This window comes from Amphiura filiformis, chromosome 4 (genome assembly GCF_039555335.1).
Source record: "Amphiura filiformis chromosome 4, Afil_fr2py, whole genome shotgun sequence".
NCBI lineage: Eukaryota > Metazoa > Echinodermata > Ophiuroidea > Amphilepidida > Amphiuridae > Amphiura > Amphiura filiformis.
In genome coordinates, this window is record NC_092631.1 from 25,377,372 (window position 1) to 25,387,490 (window position 10,119).

General features: G+C 37.0%; 1 long non-coding RNA gene across 1 annotated transcript; it reads left to right on the top strand.

Moving 5' to 3' along the window:
- The first annotated feature begins 1,351 nt into the window (after positions 1–1,351).
- Positions 1,352–7,786, top strand: LOC140150730 (uncharacterized). The gene is made up of 2 exons (XR_011858838.1): positions 1,352–1,631; positions 7,701–7,786. It is a non-coding gene; the product is annotated as an uncharacterized lncRNA (long non-coding RNA).
- The last annotated feature ends 2,333 nt before the right edge of the window (positions 7,787–10,119 follow it).

Here is a 10,119-nt window from a genome sequence, read left to right on the forward strand (position 1 = left end):
CGCATATTTCTAAACATCTAAATTAGCTAAAAATTTAGGACATGTTACAAAACTATATTTTCTAGAATTTTAGAAGAGTACTTTTAATATTGGCCGCTTAACTAGGCAATGTACTATTACCTATAACATACACTAAAACACCAAAGTACGAATATTTCCAAACATCTAAATTAGCTAAAAATTTAGGACATGTTACAAAACTATATTTTCTAGAATTTTAGAAGAGTACATTTAAAGGGGCATTTCGTGATCCACAGCCTCATCCCCCCAAAAAAAAAAAAAAAAGTTGAGATTTTTATATCACTGGAATACGCTGGCTACATAATGTTTATGTACAAAATATTTCTTGCAGATTAATTCGTTTAGCAAAGATATCGCGAAATTTGAATTTCGTTCTGGTGCACCAGAACGAAATTACAACGTATTGTCTATGGAGCAGTGTAATACACATAATCATGCATAACCATGATAACTCGCAAACGCAAAATCGGAATCAACTGAAATTTTGGGAATATGCTTTTTTCGTGGATATGTACTGAAAAATGTCATAAAAAGAGGATGCTAGGATCACGAAATACTCCTTTAATATTGGCCGCAGTTATTTTTCACACAGCGACGTTAACTAGGCAAATCCCCATACTTCCAACGTACGCTATTTGTAGAGGTCACGCGTCAATGGTAAGAGCACTGTGTATTGTGTATAGGAAAACGGACAGTAACTGCAGTATGACAAACAATCAAATCAATCAATCAATCAGTGAGCTTATTGACCGATCGATTGATCAACTAATCAATCCAAATAAATCAATCGGTCGATCAAACAATATAATCAATCAGTCAACATTGTCAAGCAATCAACATATCAATTAATTGATTGATCGATCGAATGATTTATACCGATTGGTTGATCAACATATCAATCAATCAACCAATCAACCAATCAATCAACCAACCAATCAACCAATCAATCAATCAATCAATCAATCAATCAATCAATCAATCAATCAATCAATCACATTTTACAACTTTATTCGTGTCCCTGGTAAAAACACCTGTCGTGATCACTGCCCGTTGGCAGTTCAAGAATCAATCAATTAACGCCCTCTACAAAAAAGTAAAGTTACGAAAAACATTTCTAATAAATCGGATCAAAAATACTACTAATTTTTTCTTTCATTTTGGAGTATAAAAGAATTATTTGCCATGAATATCAATAAACACCTATCTGCAAGTGTGCTAAATGATAACCTAAATATATGGAGCAAATCATGTAAGTTTTCTATCTCTTTAGGGAAATAAAGCATCAGTGCTTGTTTCTAGTCTGTTTTACCACAACAAAAACTCGTGATTTTTGTACACACACACATGATCCGAGCTCTGCTGATGATTGTGGCGCGAGTAACACAGGACAATACAAAACATTACATGGTTGATGTCATTTTAGACCCTTGGATTTTTGTGTTTTTGTGAAGATGACATTCTACCAATTCAACCAGGGATTTTAACGGAGATATATACTAATTTGTTACACTTGTAACTTTCGTTCGAGATCGCTTTTTGAGGCAACAGGATGGCGAGTACGAAATCCAAAGTGAAGGTCGCTGTTCGTGTACGGCCTATGAACAGGCGTGGTAAGTAAATGATGCCAGCCGCTGATGTTAACGTTGTATAAATGCATGATGCACTCACAGACTCACATATGACTTGTATACGTGAGTTTTGCCAGGTTAAATAATGTAAAACATGACGTGATTTTGTGTGTGACATTGAACATGCATGCAGAGTGCAGACACGTCTTTGAAATTTTACTAGTGAAATAGCTTGACCAAATGTCTATCACTGTGTCATATCATGACTGATTATCAAAATATCAAGTGTATAACCATGAACATGATGACTGTGAACATCAGGGGTCTCATCGTCTAGTGGTGTAATCAGACTTTCGCAGTGATGGAGGGGGCTGGGGGAAATATGGCAACGAAGCTAGGCAAGCAAGGGGACAAATGGGGGGTTGAATACCAATCCTCCATCATTCATTTTGTGTCCACAACAAATACTGAACTGAACAACATGTCATGTCCAGGGACAGGCGATTTGCGCGGAACTTTCTTTCCGCGCAATTCCGCGCAATTTAGGTATACATGATTTGCACTGAAAAAAATAGTTCCGCGCAATTTGCTATTTTTTTCCGCGCAAATCGCCTGTCCCTGGTCATGTCCTACGTATAGCATTGAAAGCATACAACTTGTCATGCATGGGGTTGGTGGAATTGGGGTGGGGTCCCCCTGTCATGAATGCATGCCTGTAATAATAATTAATAATAATAATAATAATATCAGCACTTATAAAGTTATTAGCGCTATTACAAAGAACATGAACATAGCATACATGGATCGAATCCATGGGTTCCTACAGTCACCTGTGTGTGTGTGTCATGGGTGTAAACATAGATACACAAAAAGAAAAGAGGAAAACAACAAATTATTCTTATAAGGTGAACAAATGAGTCTTTAGTTTAGATGGCTCTGTACCCTATCTGAGCCGCTGTATGATGCCGATTTGTGATACCATGGTACTGTATCAAATATCAGGGGGAATCCAAGGTTTTAGGGTATTTTTCCATCAAAATTTAATATGCTGATAATATGAAATCCTAATACCAAGGAAATCTGTTATCTGCCAATGCTAGCTACTGCCATGACTGCTGGTACATGTATATCTGATATAACTATGCTAATACAACATCTCAACCCAGTGCCCACTCATGCCACAAGGCTATAGAGTGTACAACAAGATAAACAGGATTGCATGTAAACAACATACTATATGCAGTTTTAAACAGAAGTTGTACTGTAGCATGAAGTAAGATTGAGCATGCCCTTAATTCAAAACACGCCTCTCAAAATAAAAAGAATTGCTGCATAGGCCAAAAAAACAACAAGTTTGTTTCCTGTAGCGCATGCGCATTTCGTTTTTGACAGCATATTTAGCGCATTTGATTATTTTTTTACTTAAAAGGGAGAAAACAAAAAACCCAGAAAATCACAAAAAATAATATAAAACACTACTGGAGAAAACATTTACACATTACACAAATGAGTGTAGTGAAAAACTACTGGAGAAAACATCACACATTTTTAAAAATACCTTTTTCAATTTGTAGGTAGAAAGGGGATCAGAAAATTATTCTTGAATTATGAAGAAATATAAATATTTTGTGGGTGTCGGAGAAACCCACTGTAAATGCTCATTCCAATTTGCATTAAAAAGTTTTTTTATTCATTTCAAGGCATGGATTAAAAAAAAAATACAGCATTTCGCATTTGACTTAAAGGCCCTTTCAGTGATTTCACAGGAACATTAAAAAAAATGGAAATTTGTCAGAGTTGCTTAGAAACAAAGAATAAGTCTAGCGAATTTCATGAAACCACTTTTCCCTGAATACATCGACAAATAAGTCAAAAAACAGAAGTTATAGAAAGGTTTTCTACTTCAACTCAGATCAACTCGAGAAAATCGAGATTTTCGTACAGTCTTTTCCACCAATCGACTGGGAAAAGTTCCTAGTCCACTGTTTCTAACACGGGGAAGTAGAGTCTAAATTGATTTAAAACAGACGCTTAATTTTTTGTAGTAGAAAACAAAATAAGCAATTAAAGGTCACCGAGGCAAACTAACGGCCAATTCAAATATGAAAAACAGTTAAAATTGTGTATTTTGTTTAAAATAGTAGCTACTGATGTAATAAGTAGTAGAAACAATACATAACGCGTGTTGCAAAGCTTCTTCGATCTCGAGTCGGACTTTTTGTACTGTCAGTATCAAAAGTCCAGATTCATGTAAATGCTTTATTTTGTCTAAAATACACGGCTTTCGACCGAACCACTAGCAGGCTATGTTAGCACATCTATGCCAATTACAAAGGTATTAAAATCTGAATTTTGATGATTTTTACGATCGTCTGGATGAGCAAATCACTGAATGGGCCTTTAATTTAGACCTGCTACAGGAAAGAAACATGTTTTTTTTTGGCCTTATCACAATATTTGGTACAATTACCGAATAGGGTGCAACTTGCTAGACTTGAGTCCAGTCCTCGTTTACGGAGTTTAGGGTTAGGGTTTAGGGTTGGGGTAGGGCAGTCTTGTAATAAGACTAGTAGAGTTGCACCCTATTCGTCAATCGCTCCCAATATTTTTCTGTTAGTTTAATACTCATACATAGCTCTGTAATATTCATAGCAACATACATGTAAACTACTCAAATGTTCCATCAAAATTTTTGAGATCTGAAAGGGGGGGGGCTGAAAAAAATGTGATGAAATTTTTTTGCATCAGGCCCCCCTCAAGTGTTTGTGAATGGTCCCTTAGCATTCGCTATCTGTGCTGACAGCTTGATAACAAAAAGCAGTGGACCAAGTCACTAAGTGATGCAAGCCATCGGTTTAGATGGCGAAATCTGAAGTCATGAGTACATGTACTTTTTCAATGTATTTGTAAAAATGTTTGAATATATTGAATTGTGATATAAAATTGGATCGATTGAGCCCATATTTATTGGTCTCGCTATGAGTTTTAAAATATTGGACCAGACGTAGTCAAGTCCAATATTTTAAAACTCATAGCGAAACCAATAAATATTGGGTGTAAAGCATCCAATTTTATCATTATTATGTTTTGGATCCAATATTTTTACACACTTGGATTCAACAAAATATAATAATGAAACACAGCGATATGCAAATGTCCATGTCATAAAATGGCCATTTGCATGACACAACTGCTGAATTTGATATCACGCCATTGCCAATGGATCAAGAGTAGGTGTTTAATTCAAATAGAACAAGGATTTATTTATTCATTGTAAAATTTTAAACCATATATACTAAATTAATCAAATAACACATACTGTACATGCACGTGCTTGGTAAATATTGTATCCCTGGGTAAACTATTATTAATAACTAGGCGGTTACCCGTATTTGGCGGTTCTCGGCTGTCGCGATTACCAGGCTGATGGTGACTGTACCCACCAAGTTTTATGCCCATAGGACAGTTTTTTCTAATTTGACCTCAGATGACCCCTTGTGACCTCGAAATGACATTCCACAATTTGGCTCTAAATGTTGACTGTACCCACCACGTCACAACAGTTTTTAGTAATTTGACCTTGGATGACCCAAAATGACCGTCCAAAAATTTGACTTTAAAAGTTGACTGTACCCACCAAGTTTCATGCCCATATGATATTTTTTACTATTTTGACCTCAGATGACCCCTGGGTGACCCCGGATGACCCCAAAATGACTGTCCAAAAATTTGACTCTAAAAGTTGACTGTATCCACCAAGTTTCATGCCCATACGACAGTTTTGACTAATTTGACCTCAGATGACCCCTGAATGACCTCGGGTGATCTTGGTCCACTAACCGAAGCAAACTTGCTCTGTCTGAGGTCCAGATGCACCCACCCACTAAGTTTGAGGAACGTGCGACCCCTAGTCTGCGAGAAAATAGGCGGAAAACAGTTTTTACTAATTTGACCTCAAATGACCCCTGGGTGACCTTGACCCACTAACCAATACAAACTTGTTCCGTCTTAGGTCAAGATGCACCTACCCACCAAGTTGCATGCCCATATGACAGTTTTACTAATTTGACCCCTAGATGACCTCTGGTGACCTTGACCCACTAACCAATACAAACTTGTTCTGTCCCGGTCAAGACGCACCCACCCGTCAAGTTTGAGGAACGTACACCCCTGTCTCTGAGAAAAACAGTATTTACTAATTTGACCCCTGGATGACCTTGGGTGACCTTGACCCACTAACCAATACAAACTTGATCTGTATGGGGTCAACATGCACCCACCCAACAAGTTTGAGGAACGTGCGACCCCTAGTCTCCGAGAAAATAGGCGGACAGACACACAGATAGACAGATAGACAGATAGACGATATTGCATGGGTTTATATGCTTAAGTTCAATTTTTGCTGTCAAACTAAAAACTTGGTCATTGTTGAGAATCTGTGGTCATTTGTAGTGCTCATACATGTACAAACATCCAAGTAATACCTTATTGTCCATCTAAATAAAACAATTGAAAAGCCACATGTGCTTTGAAAATATTATCACAATAATTAATTTGAAGCAAAATGTAGCAGGTCACTTAATCCTCTAATTCGACACCATACACAGATGGTTTAGTTCCCTTTGACTGCTTATTGGTAATACAACAATACTGCATGCCAGTCAAGTACCAGTGAACCATGGCAGAGCTGAATTGGTGGCATATAATTTAGGCTTGCTACTTCCTGAACATGTAAACTTAAGAGACTGAAAGCTAAACTATAATCTAGCTTTTAACAGATCTCACCTGAAATTTTGGAATGAAAATGAATTTTTGCAAATTTGCAATTATTAATATTGTAAAAATACATGTTTTACAATATCCATCAGTACCGGTACTTTAGAAACAAGGAACAAAATGTGTTCATTTTATAGCCAAAATAATATTAACCTGGGATTGATTACAGATATCAGACCCGGGGAATGTTGGGGATGGTCCCCCTTCTCTTATTGAATATCTCTGACACTTAGCGTACACAGGGTTTGCAGTGTTCGAAATATGCCTCAAAAAGTTACAGGCCAGCCGGGCTTGACCTTAAAAAGTTACCGGCCAGCCGGGTCGGCACCTAGATGCCAGTCAGAAAAGTTACCGCCAGGCCAAAAGTTACAGGCCAATGGCGGCTGACCGCCCTATTTCAACGCTGAGGGTTTGGCTCTTCCTGTATAGGACCAACAGTTTTATAAAAAATAAGATTTCATTCTGTAAAGTAACAATACAATTGTAGAATTTCCGAAATAGCATTTTGGGAGAGGAAGATACTTCTCACCTTAGAAGGCAAAGCCCAAGGCTCGAAACTTTGCTGATCATATTCTCCCAGCCAACAGCGCATCACCTTAACCGCTCAGCCATCTCACCCTCAGTGGATCAGATCATGGACAGTCTAATCCCAGATCAGATCATTTCACATGTGCCCTTAAGGGGGTACTACACCCCTGGCCTATTTTGTGCCTATTTTTGCATTTTTCTCAAAAGTTATAGCGCATTGGTGACAGGTAAGATATGTAAATAGGGGCAAAGACCACAACTACTGCACTGGAAATTCAGCAACTCAAGGCAAGTAATTATTGATTTATTAATCAAATATTGGTTTTCCCTCATTTTTCGCTGTAACTCCACAACTGTTGTCTGTGCTGAAATAAAAATTTCCAGTGCAGTAGTTGTAGTCCTTGCCCCTATAATATGTATACATACATTGTATCTTCACCAATGCGCTATAAATTTTGAGAAAAATGCAAAAATAGGCACAAAATTGGGCAGGGCCCGGTGTGTAGTACCCCTTAAGTCATTGACCGATCATGTTTTATAATCAAATCAATTTATCCAAAGAATGAAGAATACATTTAGTTGATCAATGTTTTTACTGTGTTTGTAAACATTCAGTGAAATACAATCACATTACATATGAACATGATGAATTGGATGAAATTGTTTTTAATGTACAATATTTTTTTTTGCAGAATTAAATTGATTAAAAATTTTTTACCTTGCACAAGAATGTTGAAATTACTACTGTAGTTTTTGTTTGAAAATGTGTCTAATATTGGCCAACTGTTTGTTAAATTTCTTTCACAGAGATAGATTTGGGAACCAAAGTATGTGTGGATATGGATGAACAGCAAACCATGCTGTACCCTTCATCCAGCAAGACAACGGACAGGTGAGTACCAGACAGGCGAACAAACAAACAAACAAACAAACTACACATGTATAAAAACAAATAATAACACATAAATATTGTACATTGTACAAACTTGTACAAGTATTGATTGAAAAAACAAATATCTGGAACCAACTCGATTTTAGATGATTCAATTTCAGGGTCTGAATTTTGTTTTGCAGTGTGAGAATCAATCTTGATTCTTGCAGAATAAATTTGCGGGATTCGTTTGATTCTTGCAAATCAACTTCTGTGTAAACTGCAAAAGTTTGCAAGAATTAAATAGGATTCACGCAAATCTGTTTACGAGAATCATTACGAGAATCATTGGGAGAATCGATTCTTGGATTCTCAACAAACATTCTGACCCTGAATTTACTTACTGAATGAGGACTTATGATAGGCACCGGAGTTTTGCGCGATTTAAAACAGCAAAATGCGCTGGCCACTTTTCAAAATGTGCGAAAATGCGCCAAAAAATAGGTCAAAATGCGCTAAATTGTGTGATCCCCTGTTATCAATGCAAAACACGAAAAAACATCGGTAAAACGATGGTATGTCAATCAATTACGACCGACTTCCGGTTCATTTCCGGGTTCATTTCCAGTTTCTGGAAAAAAAAAAAAAAAATAAAGATGGCGACCATCACAAATCGTCGATCGAAATGTCGAAAGCAAGGGTAAATTTCCCCACATTATGCTTGGTTTAATGATCGTTATTTGTATTTTGATGTACATAAGTGAAGTTAGCACCAATATTGCGTGAATTTTCTTGTAAATGCTGCCGATTTGGGGCATAAAATCGTAAGTTTTAACTTTAAGCTTATCGATGGGTCAAAATCGTGAACATTCTCGATGGAACCCACAATGCGCTATGGACACCCAAATGCGCGAAAATGTGCGCTTTTGCGCGAACCGCGCAAAACTCCGGTGCCTAACTTATGAGAATAAAAATGGTTGCTTTGATGATAAATTTGTATCCTTTCGCAGCTTTAAAAAAAAATACTCCTGGTTTTGTGGAAGATACTCAGTAAATAATGTGTGTGTTGGGGGTGGGGGGGGAGGTGTGCATCTATGACTGTGTGTGATGTGACAATTACAGTGTATATAAAATTGTCAGACTTCTGTATAAAAGATGATTCTTCTTCTTCTTTTGGTTTTCATCCGGGGGGGGGGGCACTCCCATTGTGGCCTGAACACCATCCGCGATAATGAAAACGCGTAAAAAGGGTAGTTTTTCGTTGGTAAGCACGATACGCGCGAAACGCGTTTAGGGTGTCAAAAACATGAAATATTGGAAAAAAGGGTAGCAAAATTGCAATTGCTAATATGCGGAAATGAAATTTAGGGTATGAAATTTGATGCAAGGAATAAAATCCTGTTTAGGGTGTGAAAACACCTGTTTAGGGTATTGTTTTAGCCAAGGGTTAAATCCTTGTTTAGGGTGCTTTTCAAAAGTTGATTATCACGGATGGTGTACAGGCCACAATGGGAGTGACCCTCCCGGGGTTTTCATGTCTTTGGTTGCCGGTGTAAAATCCAAGTGTCCGTTGTTATGGGTGAATACAAGTAGGGGTATGTGTGAGCGAGTGTGTTTTGCAATATTGTGGGACTGTTAATAAAGTTTTAATTAAAGTGTTCTTTGGTTAAAGACTGCGCTGTCCCTTAGCTTGCATAGCAGTGTGATTCTGCATCTTATTCTCATGTTTTATTTGCCAAAAATCTCCTGGCATTTCTGCCTCGCATAGATTTTTTGCAGGAAGTCTGATGTCTTCATGTACGTGTTATAAGGTGTGTTGTGTCATTGCCCCCATGTCTATACACAGAGGCTTAGTAGTGTGAGAAGCATAATATTATTGACATTATGAAATATTGATTTCAAACTTCCTATTTTGTCTCTTAAACTCTTGCATCTATGGTGGGAATGCAAAGGTGTAGCAAACGGAAATTTGAATCAATATGCATATTATGTACAGTACTGACAGTGGATGTCCAACTTTAAGAAAGCATTTTGGTTGCTTTTATTATTTTTACTTTAAAAAGCTAATTTTAAACAATAATGTTTTTAGTTGCAAGCTTCTTGTGATATGTTTGATTATGGCCAAACTCAAGATATGATAAGCTTTCAGTGGTGAATTATTAACTTTAGTGTACACACTTTGATATTGATGAATTACCATACTGTACTATGAATAATTTCACATATTTTTGACTGATTTTTATAGCACAATGAATAATTTCACATTTTGACTGATTTTGATAGTGGTTTAAAGGCAGAAGTACTAATATTTTTTATGACTATCGAGGTCACCAGAATATTATGCATGAGCAACCT